General features: G+C 42.4%; 1 long non-coding RNA gene across 3 annotated transcripts in view; it reads right to left on the bottom strand.

Annotated features, from left to right (window-relative positions):
• Positions 1-12,005, bottom strand: part of LOC125183642 (uncharacterized) — a 94,111-nt gene extending 82,106 nt beyond the window's left edge. The window contains exons 1-2 of one of the 3 annotated variants that reach the window (XR_007165971.2): positions 11,407-12,005; positions 716-875 (exon numbers count right to left, since the gene is read on the bottom strand). This is a non-coding gene — a long non-coding RNA (uncharacterized lncRNA). Of the gene's footprint in view, positions 1-715; positions 1,107-11,406 lie in introns of those variants that run through there. The other 2 variants (XR_010830631.1, XR_007165970.2) reach the window with 2 other exon arrangements.
• Positions 12,006-14,456: the final 2,451 nt, after the last annotated feature.

Raw genomic sequence — 14,456 nt, 5'->3', positions numbered from 1 at the left:
AACTGTAATGAATTATTTATTTTTTCACACAGATTTGTTGCAAATAGAGTTCTTCCATAGTGTTCAGGATTTATCTGTTTTCCTTGAATATCCTTCACATATTAGTGCATGTTACTTCTGTCTTGAATAGTACTCTCTTCAGCCATAAAACTGGACATAGATATCACAGCAATACTGTATAGCTCTGTTTCAACAGGTTTGATTATGATCATCTGATGCTACCCTGCGTGGGCTCTGTAATGACAAATAAGTTTTAACAGGTCAGGGTGGAGACCAACAGTAAACTGCTTGCCATTGTGCCTGCCACAGTATCAGTTTTCAAACACATCAGTGGAAAGGCTATGACAAGGAAGAACAACCTCCATTGTGTTCTGAAAATTTAAAATTAATAATGCATCTGCAGGTCTCATCACTTTTCTAGTATTGCTGGCCCTTACTTAAACAAGCATGCAGAAGTAACAGAGAAAACAGCAGTCTGATGAGCATTTTCTTTTTTTTTTTTTTTTTACCCTGAAATCAATGGGTATTTACATCTCCTATATATTAATATCAGACCAGACATTTCCCTCATACCTTTAGTAGCGAGTGTAAAACCACATAGTGTCTCTGTATTTCTTAGCACACACACATTCAATGCAGGGGCAAGAATTGTTTCTTGCAGAATAGCACTGGTGTATGATCTCTGAAAAGAGACTTTTGCCCATCAGAGACCTACCTGAGAGGAGTGAGCAAGCCAGGTTAATGATATTCCTCCCACACAGCTGTGTCCATTGTGTGAAGCAGCACTCTTGACCATCTCTGTTGAAAGGTGCATGTTGCTTGTTCTGTGCTAACCTTGCAATGTCCACCAGTTCAAGCAGGAAGCGTACATGAAGCTGCACTCATACCAGAGAAGAAAAGAACTATATAAATTCCTTGAAAGCTATTTGTAAAACTGGAGAATAACAAAAATAAACAGGATTTTTTACTCAAAGCTTATGCTCAGAAAGCATCTCTTTCTTTAAACGAGTTAATGCTGAACTTCAGTGTAGTGTTTTCTTACTGCCACATATCTGAGTTCTGTGTCACCCCAAAGATTTCGTCAGAGAGCTGATTTACTGCTAAAGTATGAATCCGGTAATACAGCGAGTACCAGAATAATTTACTGTTACATAAGTCTGTTCCAAAATACTATTCCATGTACATTATCTTAGGAAGTGTCTATTTACCTATACTTCCTTTTGTGAAGCACGGAGGACAGAACTGATGATTAGAGTGGTTAACCCAAAAATACATTTTGAGATCTTGATTAGAAAAATACCAGAATGATACATCAGAGTAACATGTGATATGACTAATTGCAGTAGGATCATATTTCAGCTAAAAAAGTTATAAGCCATATCCCCTCATGTTCAAGCTGCTTATCTAACAATGTCATTTAATAATATATTCTTAAAAGAACATAGAGATTTCAGTAGTATCATTACATATGATATATCTGTGTATAAAGAAAGAAAATGTAGTGCTGAAATATTTTTTTATTCATGCTGGCAAAGCTGTCAAAGTATATCTTTGGAGTCACAAAAACAAATGCTCCTAATGCCAAAATAACTTGTGTGTCTCAGACTGTGATATCCACTTAGGAAACAAAGAGCTGCAGTAGTTTGCTGTGCCAGTTCATAGGATACGGGCTGTATCCAGTGTACCAGAGGAAAATGGTGAAGTACGTTGACCCTTTCAGTAAACTGTCTACATAGTCCAGCCATTCCATATTTTATTTCTAAGAGTTATCATCATTATCATCATTATTATAATATTTGCATTCTTCTGTTCTGGCTCCACAGATGAATTGAGGCACAGCAGAGAGCTTGCTGAGGCTGTGACACAAGCTTTTACTACAAATCACCATTTGCTCAAAAGGGCTGAATGGATAGAGTTGTGTAAATAAGAATTTCCAGTCTCCTGCTGTTCGCACCAGGTTGTGCTGATGTGTTTCTAGGAGCAAGCTGATTCCCTCCTGGTGCTCATAAAACATTATTTCCCAGAACAGTTTGGAAAATTTTCTTGTAGAAAATGAAGTGCTACAGACAATGTGTTTAGGAAGTGTTAACAGATAGTGCAGCAGAGGGTTTGGTTGGCTTCTGCCCCCCGAAAACAGCATTGGATACTCCACCGATGGCTGGCTGTTACATTTGTTAGCTACCTTTGGGGAGCAGAAGAGTATTACTTGACTTCAATATTTATGATTGCCAGTTTCTGGTTCTGTTAGTTTATGATAAGACCTGAGCCAATGTTCTTTCTATATAATACATTTTAGGTAATGTATACATGAAAGAGTTGTAAACTGTCTCACATTCATTATGCATTAGGAGTTAGCAATACAAATATACCATATATATTTTTCAAAGATGCGTAACTTTCAAAATACCTGTAAATGTGCTGTCTATATCTTCAGATTTCTGAATTCCATGTCAGCTTAACGTAATTTAAAAGAGAGAATAAGATAAGCCATAATCATGGAAATAACATCCATATACTAATTACAAAATTGATTCTCTGTTGATCTTTGAGAGTTTTTATCTTGATTTAATGTCTTAATTTTATTCACCATTTCTTTAGAAAAAAAGAGAAACTTTGCATTGCTGTCTTTACTGATGACATCTATTAATAACCATCTATTAATAACCATCTAATATTCACCATTCAGCTCTCCAAGGACATCACTGTCACAAATCATATCTGCCACTGGGATGCAATCATCTCTGCCGTGACACTCCTCAGTAACCTACAGTCATGCTGCATTGTGAAGGAATGCCTCATTTAACTCAAAACATAGGGAAGTTTAAAACGTCAACCAAAAGTCAGGGCTGAGCACTATCTGTCCAAAACTGAATGAAAAAGAAAGAACTCTGATGAAAATAATCCCCTAAAGTACATCCTGTCACTTTTGATCCAGATTGGCTCGATGGAACGATTTACAATATGACTTTGCAGACAACCATATAGACACGGTGGAGGGGACACTAAATTGAAGAATAAAGACAGAACAAGTGGCATATGAAAGGGCAGGAATTTTCTAAGTGGCTTTGCCACTGACTATGGTGTTTTCTATAATGACAGCCAAGTCTGTGCTCATATCCATCAGTGTTTTACAGGCCTGGTAGTTCTCAATGTTCTTAATCTCTGAGAGCTGGGTATGCACAACAGGAGTGTATATTCTCAAATTGTAGAAAGCTATAATCTTATGCCACATTCATTTAAATATTTCCAGGCCTCTGCTGTTCTCTCAGATCAAGACAATGTGTAAATGTGATTTGAAGGCTACGTCTATACTAGAAAACAATATTTTCTGGGGAGCACTTTTAGTCCTCAGGCAAGATGACATAGTGCAGCTTTCATCCACACAGTTAAACTCTCTTTGCATCCATATTGTACTTAGGAACAGTTCTGTGGCTAATGATAATTCCCTATGCTTGGGAATTTTCTAGGGAGTGCTTGCTAACTGAGGCAAAACCAGGTCTAGAGGATGTGTTAACAATTTATCAGCTACGATAATTATAAAAAAAATGCCTGAACTGATGCTCTGACTGTTTACTTTAAAAGTGTAGCCCTCTGGTTTGGTCTCCCATATCAGGATGAAATTCTTTTAGTGTCAGTGAATTTCACCAAACCCTATCATTGATCATTCTCCGTTCAATTCCACATCAACATAGATTCATAGGACAGTGACAAAGCTCACCATGAAACTTTAATTCACTGCTCTACCTTCACTTTCTCTATAAAACAGCCCCAGCAGAGCATAGGAAAACAAGTTTCAGGAACCTGGAGCTGGATTTCTTTTTTGTTCAGAGGAGGAAATGGGAGCTCTACCACTTCTTGCATTGCGGGTAGGAGCATACACAGGAAGCAACTGTGGCTAGTAGATGGTATTCACTAAGCACAGGAAGCTTCACAGATCCTTTTCCAAAATATTTCCCAGAAGGATAAGATACTTGATTTTTCCTCTTTGTTTCCCTGAGAAACTCTGAATTCCCTAACAGTAAAGCACCTATTTTACTGAATGGAGGGAAAAAAGAGAAATGAAAAATTAGAAAGCTCTTTATTTAGTTTTAGTCAGTGATCTGGATTTTCAGAAACAATCCTTCTAAATGATTCCTCATGATATTAGGTGATCTAATACCCAGATCTCTGAAGCAGAATTTAGCATAGACATGAGTTACTTATGTTAGCTGAGTGTTCATCCAACTCACAGTTCATTGCTTCAACATTTTCTTCTGGATGGTTAGGTTTAGATGGATTTGCGTAGCAAATTTAGACATAAATTTTTAAAACCTTCTTTACTGAGCATAAAAGGAAGAATTGTTTACTCTTTCGTTTTGTAGGCTTGATCCCATTTATAGCTTTCTCATAAAAACAATAAATCACATTTTTTCACATAATCACAGAATCGAAGGGGATTGGAAGGGACCTCGAAAGATCATCAGGTCCAACCCCCCTGCCAAAGCAGGTTCCTTAGAGCAGGCTGCCCACGTAGGCATCCAGACGGGCCTTGAATATCTCTAGAGAGGGCGACTCCACAACCTGCCTAGGCAGCCTGTTCCAGTGCTCTGTCACCCTCACCGTGAATAAGTTCTTTCACATGCCGGTGCGGAACTTCCTGTGCTCTATCTTGTGGCCATTGCCCCTTGTCCTATCCCCACAAACCACTGAGAAGAGGTGTGCCAAATTCCTCTGTCACCCACACCTCAGGTATTTATACACATTGATAAGATCCCCTCTCAGTCTTCTCTTCTCCAGGCTGAACAGACCCAGGTCTCGCAGCCTTTCCTCATAGGGAAGATGCTCCAGGCCCCGTATCATCTTTGTGGCCCTCCGCTGGACTCATTCCAGGAGTTCCCTGTCTTTTTTGTACCGGGGAGCCCAGAACTGCACACAGTACTCCAGATGAGGCCTGACCAGGAAGGAGTAGAGGGGGAGGATCACCTCCCTTGACCTGCTGGCCCCGCTCCTTTTAATGCACGCCAGGATCCCATTGGCCCTCTTGGCCACGAGGGCACACTGCCGGCTCATGGTCAACCTGTCATCCACCAGGACCCTCAGGTCCTTCTCCTCAGAGCTCCTCTCCAGCAGGTCGTCCCCCAGCCTGTACTGATACATTCGGTTGTTCCTTCCCAGGTGCAGGACTCTACACTTGCTCTTATTAAACCTCATTTGGTTTATTCCTGCCCATCTCTCCAGCTGGTCCAGGTCTCGCTGAATGGCGGCACAACCTTCTGTCGTGTCAGCCACTCCTCCCAGCTTCGTGTCATCGGCGTACTTGCTGAGGGCAGACACTATTCCCTCACCAAGGTCGTCGATGAAGATGTTGAACAAAACCGGACCCACCACCGACCTCTGGGGAACGCCGCTAGTCACAGGTCTCCAGCCGGACTCTGCGCCACCGATCACCACCCTCTGAGCTCGGCCAGTCAGCCAGTTCTCAACCCACCCTACTGTCCACTCCTCTATCCCACATTTTCTCAGCTTTGCTATCAGGATGTCATGGGAGACAGTATCGAAAGCCTTGCTAAAGTCAAGGGAGATGACATCCACTGATCTGCCCCCATCTACCCAGCTGGTGATGTCATCATAGAAGGCAACGAGGTTGGTCGAGCACGACTTCCCCTTGGTAAATCCATGCTGACTACTCCTCATAACATTCGTCTCTTCCAATTGCTTGGCGATGACATCCAGAACGAGCTGTTCCTACACCTTTCCAGGGACAGAGGTGAGACTGACCGGCCTGTAGTTTCCCGGGTCCTCCTTCTTGCCCTTCTTGAAGACCAGAGTGACATTGGCTATCCTCCAATCTTCAGGCACCTCTCCTGTTCTCCAGGACCTTTCAAAGATGATAGAGAGCAGTTCGGCGATCACCTCTAACAACTCCCTTAGCACATGTGGATGCATCCCATCAGGACCCATGGATTTGTGTGCGTTGAGCCCACTCAGGCGCTCCCCAACTACCCTCGGGTCAACCACAGGGGAGCCCTCCATTTCCCAGCCCCTTTCTTCCCCCACCAGGGTTGAGGAGTCCCGGGGGGGAGTCCTTGAAGCAAAGACTGAAGCAAAGAAAGCATTTAGTGTCTCCGCCTTCTCGGCATCTCCTGTTACCAGGACACCCCCCTCATTCAGCAAAGGACCTACATTATCCCTAGTCTTCCTTTTACTGTTTACATACGTAAAAAAACCCTTCTTATTATCTTTTATCTCTTTTGCAAGCCTCATCTCTAGGTGGGCTTTAGCCTTCCTCGTTGCGTCCCTGCAGGCCCTGACGACACTTCTATACTCTTCCCAAGAGGACAGGCCCTTTTTCCACATTTCATAGACCTTCCTCTTCCTTTTGATCTTATCAATTAGCTCCTTGCTCATCCACGCAGGTTTCCTGCCCCCCTTCCCTGATTTCCTACTCTTAGGGATGCACCGATCCTGAGCTTGGAAGAAGTGCTGTTTAAATGTAGCCCAGCTCTCACAAGCACTCTTGCCTTCTAGCAACCTGGCCCAGGAGATACTTCCAAGCAGGTCTTGGAAGAGGTCAAAGTTGGCTCTTTGAAAGTCCAGGGTAGCAATCCTGCTTTTAGCCTTACTTCTTCCACCAAGTTCCATCTTGAACTCCACCATCTCGTGGTCGCTGCATCCCAAGCTGCCCCCAACCTTCACACCCCTAACAAGCCCATCCCTGTTGTAAGGACAAGGTCCAGGAGCACCCCCCGCCTCATCAGCTCCTCCACCACCTGCGTCAGAAAATTGTCTTCAATGCATTGTAGGAACCGTTTGGACTGCTCATGCCTGGCCGAGTTGCTTACCCAACAGATGTCTGGATAATTGAAGTCCCCTATGAGAACCAGCACCTGTGATCATGAGGCTACTACCCGCTGTTTGTAGAAGGCCTCATCGACCACGTCTTCCTGATCTGGTGACCTGTAGTACACCCCCACAACAGTGTCTCCCATACCAGCCCACCCCTTAATTCTCACCCACAAGCTCTCCACTTGTCCTTCACCCTCTCCCAGGTGGAGCTGGGTACACTCTAATTCCTCCCTCACATAAAGGGCAACCCCACCCCCTCGCTTCCCCAGCCTTTCCTAAAAAGGACATAGCCCTCCATGACAGCATTCCAGTCATGCGAGATGTCCCACCACGTCTCTGTGATCGCAGTGAGATCGTGGCCCTGCGAATGAACACAGATCTCGAGCTCTTCCTGTTTATTTCCCATGCTCTGCGCATTGGTGTACAGGCACTTGAGGGAAGCAGCGGGCGCAGTTACCTCTGGAGGGATGCAAGAAGAAGATTCCGGACGGGGTATCGGGATCATTACCATCTCTGAGGAGCCCTCAGACAATCCTATCGGACAACTCAGAGGTGCTTCCCTTCTGCCTTCAACAGTGACAGCAGTGACAACTTCCTCCAGCCCTTCTCTGTCACTTGTAGCTCCCCTCCCTTCCCCCGTCAAACCTAGTTTAAAGCCCTGGTAACCAGTCCAGAGAGCTTGCTGCCCAACACACTTGTGCCCCACTTGCTGAGTTGGAGGCGGTCATCAGCCCACATACCCGGCTTCTCAAAGGACTGACCAAGATCGAAATACCCAAATCCTTGGTCCGGACACCACCCTCTCAACCAGTCATTTACCTGTCCCGTTCTCCTCCTTCTTTCTGGGTCCCAGCCACCCAGCGGGAGGACAGAGGAGAACACTACCTGCACCCCCGATCCCTTCAACATCCTTCCCAGGGATGCAAAGTCCTTTTTAATATACCTCATTTTTCTAGTTGCAGCTTCCCTGGATCCAGTCTGAATGACAACAAGAGGATAGTAGTCCTCTGGTTTAATGAGTTGTGGCAGAGCCTTCCTAACGTCTCCGACACGTGCCCCAGGAAGACAGCACACCTCTCTGGATAGATTGTCTGGTCGATAAATGGGAGCCTCAGTGCCCCTGAGCAAGGAGTCTCCTATCACTAAGACTCTCCGTTCTTTTTTTGTGGCACTGGTTGTGATGCAGCGCCCCCTCCGGTCCCTATCCCTACGCTGAGTACTTTCCCCAGTGTTGACACGCTTCTCCGGGTTGCTTCCCGGGTTCGGACTACTGTCCAGACCCTCAACCTCTTCCTTTTCCTGCCTAAGAGCCTCAAATCTATTTCCCAAGGACACCATGGGGGTTGGTGGCATCGTGGGTGTCGGGGGCAAATGTTTCCTTCTGCTGCGAGCTGTGACGAGGGTCCAGCCCCTTTTCTCTTGTGGGCGGTCAAGCCCTCTGTCCTGCATGTGGTCTGCTGGGTCAGCTTCTACTGCTGGCAGGGACATAGGAGGGGGTTGCAGGGTATCAGCAGGGGCAGGTTGACACCTCCTGTCTGCTACCCTCAGAGACTCCCAGGAGCCCCTCAGGCTGCCAATTTCTCGCTGCAGCCCAGCCACCTGCTCAAGGAGTTCCTTAAGCAGGGCACACCTGCACCCACAAAAGCCCTTTCCTCCCTCAGGACCCAGGTGGGTCTCCAGATACCGGAGCTCCCCACAGTCACCTGTCTGGACTGCCACTTCACCCCTCAGGGGATCCACCTGACTGCCCACATGAGTCCGGAGAGGCAGCATCCGGCATCATCAGCAGAAAAGCAACTCTTCCTAAATTTCAATTTCCTCTTCTGAGAAAGAAGGTGTTAGACCTTCTTCAAAAAACATTTTCAATATTTTTTTTTAGTATATGAAAACAATATTTCTCTCATGTCCCTTTTTTAGGAAATGCATGAATTGATTTGGTTGAAGCAAGCAAGTAGGAAATCAACCTGGTGCAGTCAGTTGGCAAGTACATTTTTAGTCCCTATGGTTATACTTTGTCAAAATTAAAAGCCATTGAAAATAAAATGTTATCATAGAAAACGTCAGTCAACCTTAACCATAGATCGACTTAATATCTCTGCCTATAATATAAAAGTTTGAAAAAAAAAAAAGAGCTAAAGAGAAAAATGAGTTTTTAAAAATAATGTCAACTTACAAATTTGAGAAATGTTTTGAAATTCACACAGGATCTGTTTAGCCTCTGGGCAAAAACTAATACTAGGAAAAAGATTATTCTTTCATCTCTGTAACACTATGAACTAATTTTTTAGCAAAAGGTTGGACTAATAGAAATGGATGGCTCTCAACGGGATGTGCAATGTGCTATTGAGCCTCCCATTTTTCAAAAGGGGGGTTAAAAAGCAGTAGAGATAACATGATGATGTCAAGATGTCTTACTTTGGTGGCTAAAACAATATCCAGTGTTTCCATAACATTTTTCCTATTCTACTCACTACTTCACACAAATAATAGCCTAGTGAACAATATTCATAACACCTGGTATGGAGCAGCCATGAAAACTATATATATATATAAATATATATATAAGAGTGGTAAAGAAACCCTTCAGATGGTGCAAAATAATATAATACAATTTTGGACATTATATACTGTTACCCTCCAAATTAACTTTTTGGCAGATCAGTAGTCTTCAGTCTCTGAAATTCTAAATCTGGATTGATGGCATGAAATTTTTATGAAAAAATGTAAATGTTTTTGGAGGTTGAAGTTTGTCACTTATTGTTAGCTGAAGTTCTTAGAGAATACCAACTTTGCTTAGGAAATTGAATTAAAGAACAAGGGACTAAATATGTATGCTTTGGCCAAGAGACTTCCTCAGTTATATGTATGTGCCATGAATAGAGAGGAACCATTTTGTGCAATCTGGGAAGGTCCAATAAAAGCAATCAGAGGTCTGAAGACAGGGAGAAAAAAAAAAAGGCAAAAAAAAAAGCAAAAAAAAAAAGAGACAATTTTAGAAGACAAGAAACTGTAATATCTACTAAGTTATGAATCAGAAATAGAGGGCAATCCTATCACTGGTTCCTTTATTCATAAACTGAATAAAATACTGTAAATTTTCCTGTACATGAAAGTTCCACACTGTGTGTTTCTGTTTGGATTTTAGAAGGGTTCAAAACAATTCAAATGCCGATGTATGCTAACTACACCTAAATGTGTATTTCACTTCATTCTCCCAAAATGGTGAGTGGTGAGCGTAACTGAAACAAAAGGGACTTAGATCAACTGTTTCAGGGGTAATGATACCTGTGCGAGGAGTAGATTGCCAGTGCAGCAGCTAGCAAGATCATCATTTAAATTTTTTTCTTTTATTATATTAAAGTAGGTTAGACCTACTATTTGATAGGAAAGGTTTAGGTGTTGTTGATTCTACCTGGATGCAGATGATCAATTATATGACCTCCAAGCACAATTTATATTTAGGTATCTGTATAATTCATAATAATAGCTGTATTAAGAGAATACAGATGTGACAACTTGCACCTTTTACTTTGGTGTTCATTGGATAGATGAGCCATGAGAGTGACAGGAGAGGAATATGGTACGTGGTGAAAGGCAAGGTGGAATTTCTGTCTGTGCTGGCAAAGTAAAGCTCTAGGTAACACCACTGAAGAAGAAAAGCAGCAGCAATAATAAAAACCACTAACATGAGAAAAAATGAGTCAGTAGTAGAGGAAAGCAGATATTGAAAAGATGGTTATATAAAGATTGCAATATATATACAATATATAGTGTGGTGGTTTTACCCTGTGGTTTTACCCTGCTGGGCAGCTGAGCTCTACCACAACCGCTCTCTCGCTCTCCTTCCTCTAAGGGAAAGGGGGAGAAAACACAATGAAAAGGGCTCAAGTGTTGAGATAAGGACACGGAGATCACTCAACAATTATCACAGGAAACACAGACTCAGCATAGGGAGATTAGAAAAAATTATTACCTATTACTAACAGCTAGAGAAGCGAGAAACAAAGAAAAACTAAAAACACCTCCCCCCCATCCACCCTCTTCCAATTCCTCCCCCCGAGCAGCGCAGGGGAACGGGGAGTGGGGGCTGCGGCCAGTCCCTAACATTTTGTCCCCTCCGCGCCTCCACGGTCACTCTCTGCCCCTGCTCCCCGTGGGGTCCCTCCCACGGGATGCCGTCCTGCCCGAACTGAGCCTGCGGGGGCTGCCCACAGGCAGCAGCTCTTCAAGAACTGCTCCCACACGGCTCCGTACCACGGGGTCCATCCCCCAGGAGCAAACTGCTCCAGCACAGGTCCCCCACGGGCGGCAGCTCCCCCCAGACCCCTGCTCCTGCGTGGGCTCCTCTCCACGGGCTGCAGCTCCGGCCCGGGGCCTGCTCCTGCGGGGGCTCTCCATGGGCCGCAGCCTCCTCCAGGCCACATCCACCTGCTCCACCGGGGGCTCCTCCACGGGCTGCAGCGTGGAGATATGCAGATCCCATCTGTGGCACCCATCCTGTAACCGTATGTTGATTTGCCTGATTTGACTGTCACTTTCAATCCCCTTCCCTTTGACCAAAAGGACTGATGAAAAAATTACCTTCGTTCCTGGGTCCTTAGCTGCTGCTCCCAGGGCTCTGTACTCCTTGATACTCCTCGGTCTGCTCCTGGCTTTATCACTAGTGGCCACGTGAAACAGCAGCAGAGGATAACAGTCATTAGACTGTATGAGGCTTGGCAGTTTCTTGGTGACATACTCAATACAAGCCTCTAGTAAGCTGCAGTTTTGTCAAGAGAGGATCAGGTTGGCAAATGGGTGCCTCTGTACCTCTCAGAAGAGAGTCTTCTACTGCTATAACCTGTTGCCTTTTCTTAGTTGTACTGGTTGTTACTCAGAGAGCTGATCAATCTGCCTTACTCAGCTCCCCACCCTGGAACGTGTCTTTCCTTTTCATTCAGCAGAGGGGGTGAATTTCTACTTTTTGGCTAGATATCTTCTTAAGGAAAGCAATAACAACAAAAGCTGCTTAGTAGCTTAGTGGGAAGTTTTCTTTCATATCTGGTAGATTTGGGGAAAATATTTGCATTTTTTATTTAAAATGACTATTTTTTTTAGAATGTTGCTTTCATTTGTCTAACTAGGCATTCAACGATCTTATTTGCCCATGTTTCAAATATTAAGGCACTTCCACACAACTGAAAGTGACTTTTAAGAACTTACCAGCCTTTGCATAGATGATACTGCTTCTCAAATGCAAATTTTTATCTTTTCAACTGAAATGCTATAATTAATCATAGTTTCTTAAAATATGTTAATGTGAGTCATTTTCAACCATGTAAATTGAACATGGTGCAATATTTTCCATACTGTAAATATTATTTTTGTAACAACAGTAATTGCCATCTGAAATCAGAGACTACATCATTTTTGGTATTTTCCCAATAAAAGGAGTCCTGCTGTTAATGTAATATTAAAAGATGAAAGCTTCATATTTATCTGAACCCGAGAGATTCAGATGAAGCAGGTGAATCGGTTTTGGTTTTTGATTATAATAATACATTTGGGTAGTCCTTTTTAACACTAATCAATGATTCACCTCTTTCCCATTTCATCTGAATGTTAAAAATGCATTTTTTTTTCTAATTTTCCAGGCTTTCAAGTTTGCGTTTAATTATAAATTGAAAACTGATCAAAGAGAATGAAAAAATCCCAAACCCTCCAACAACAAAAACAGTATTTTTGTGTACTTTTTTTTTTTTTTTAAATAATTTGTTCTGAGCCATGGACTGGTATTCATTTTAAACCTTTTTGGATAATTTGAATAATTAACAGATATGTATTAATTTTTTGTAAATGCTGAAAGATTGATAGATTCAAGATTAATGGTTACTTGCCCAAAAATTATTTGCTCATCAATATCCTTTTCTCTAGGAAAACTGAATAATGAAACCTCACAGAAGTAATGTATTTATAAATCCTCCAAACCATAGTTGCAACAAACGGGATCATGGAAATTTCTTTAGCACAGCATAACAAAGTCACATGGGTAATCCCACTGAAACCAAATGAGAATCTGCTAAATAGCAGGGGCTTGATTCAGTTTTTGAACCAAATGTCCAGTGCTGTTTGACATATGGATGGATGAGCCTTCTGATGTTCTGCTGTTATTGAAAAGATCAGTTCTCAAGTATGGGTTATTTGGGGAGCTGGCGATATTGCAAAGGGTTCACTGAATTGAGTAATAGGTGTCCACATTGCAAATGTTTACAGAAATGACAGATGTTTCAGGCTCCGTAGTGAACAACAGAAATCTAAAAGCTTGAACTCAGTTTAAAGTCGACATTTAAGATACAGTTAATTGTCCTTCCATAGACATCTAGCACCATTTAAGGTGCATCACCAAAATCTTGTGTAAGGCTTTTATCTGATGATCCAGAAGGATTCAGGTTTCCTATGACACTTATATCTTACATACTAGGTCCATGAAAACTTCTTTACACACAAAGGCAAGATGCATCTGTAACTTAAATTGCAATAGATGTTAATGAGCAACTGAAGAAATACCCTACATTTTATTCAATATATTTATCAATATTATTTTTCTTAAATTGAAATTCAACTCTACCACGTAGATACAGTCCAATTTCAACTGAGAGATGAGGGTCAGATTCAACTCCTCTACTTCTTAAATCAATCTCTTTTCTCTTTCTTTTCCCCCTTGTTGGCCTGCTACATGTTTCACACCTTCAACCCTCAGCCTTCCATCTCTGTTTTCCCAAGCTTGAAATCCCATTTTACTCAGAATACATTACTGTAGTATAACGTGTAGAAATGAATTCTCTAAGTTCTCCACAGTAGTAGCTTAGCCCTGTACTTTCTAAGCCATTTTCACACTTCCTCACCATTCTTAATATTTTCCTGGTCTACAAATTCTGTTTAACTTAAACTAATTGGATATTAACTTGTGGTTGGTTTTGTTCAAGTGGGCAGCTGAGGTCCACCACAACTGATCTCTCACTCCCCCCTCCTCAAAGGGAAAGGGGGAGAAAATATGATAAAAAGGGCTCAAGGGTTGAGATAAGGACAGGGAGATCACTCAGCAACAATTATCGTGACAGGCAAAAACCTGTCAGCATAGGGAGATTAATAAAATTTATTGCCTATTATTAACAAGCTAGAGAAGTGAGAAACAAACAAACAAAAAACCAAGCTGAAAACACCTTCCCCTCATCCACCCTCTTCTACCTCCTCCCCCTGAGTGGGGGAACTGGTGGAAAACTAAGATTTTGAGAGCAGTGCAAATGCAGAAAAAACAATCTAGGATAATGTTCTTTTGAATAAGAAACCATGAGTTCCTTCATTTTGAGCTAAGCATCTTAACAACTTGGAGTGGTTTTAGCTAATTAGCTCTCTTTGATATCATGCCTGTGTATGGTTGTGGCTAGTACATTGTGTTTGATTTAGAGGAGAGATGAAATCTCTGTGATTGACAGACAAGGGGCTAGAGTTCAAAGACCAGGGGATACAATTTTCCTGTTCTGTGCTGAAATTGCATATTGTTGGCAGAGTAAATTTGTCATACATGATGAGAATCAGAAAACTAACAAACCAATAGAAACTACAATTATTCTATTAAGTAATTTTTAATA

The sequence above is a fragment of the Anser cygnoides genome, chromosome 3 (assembly GCF_040182565.1).
Source record: "Anser cygnoides isolate HZ-2024a breed goose chromosome 3, Taihu_goose_T2T_genome, whole genome shotgun sequence".
NCBI classification, from domain to species: Eukaryota; Metazoa; Chordata; class Aves; order Anseriformes; family Anatidae; genus Anser; species Anser cygnoides.
The sequence above is the reverse complement of the archived record's forward strand: the minus strand, read 5'-3'. Positions and strand labels throughout refer to the sequence as shown.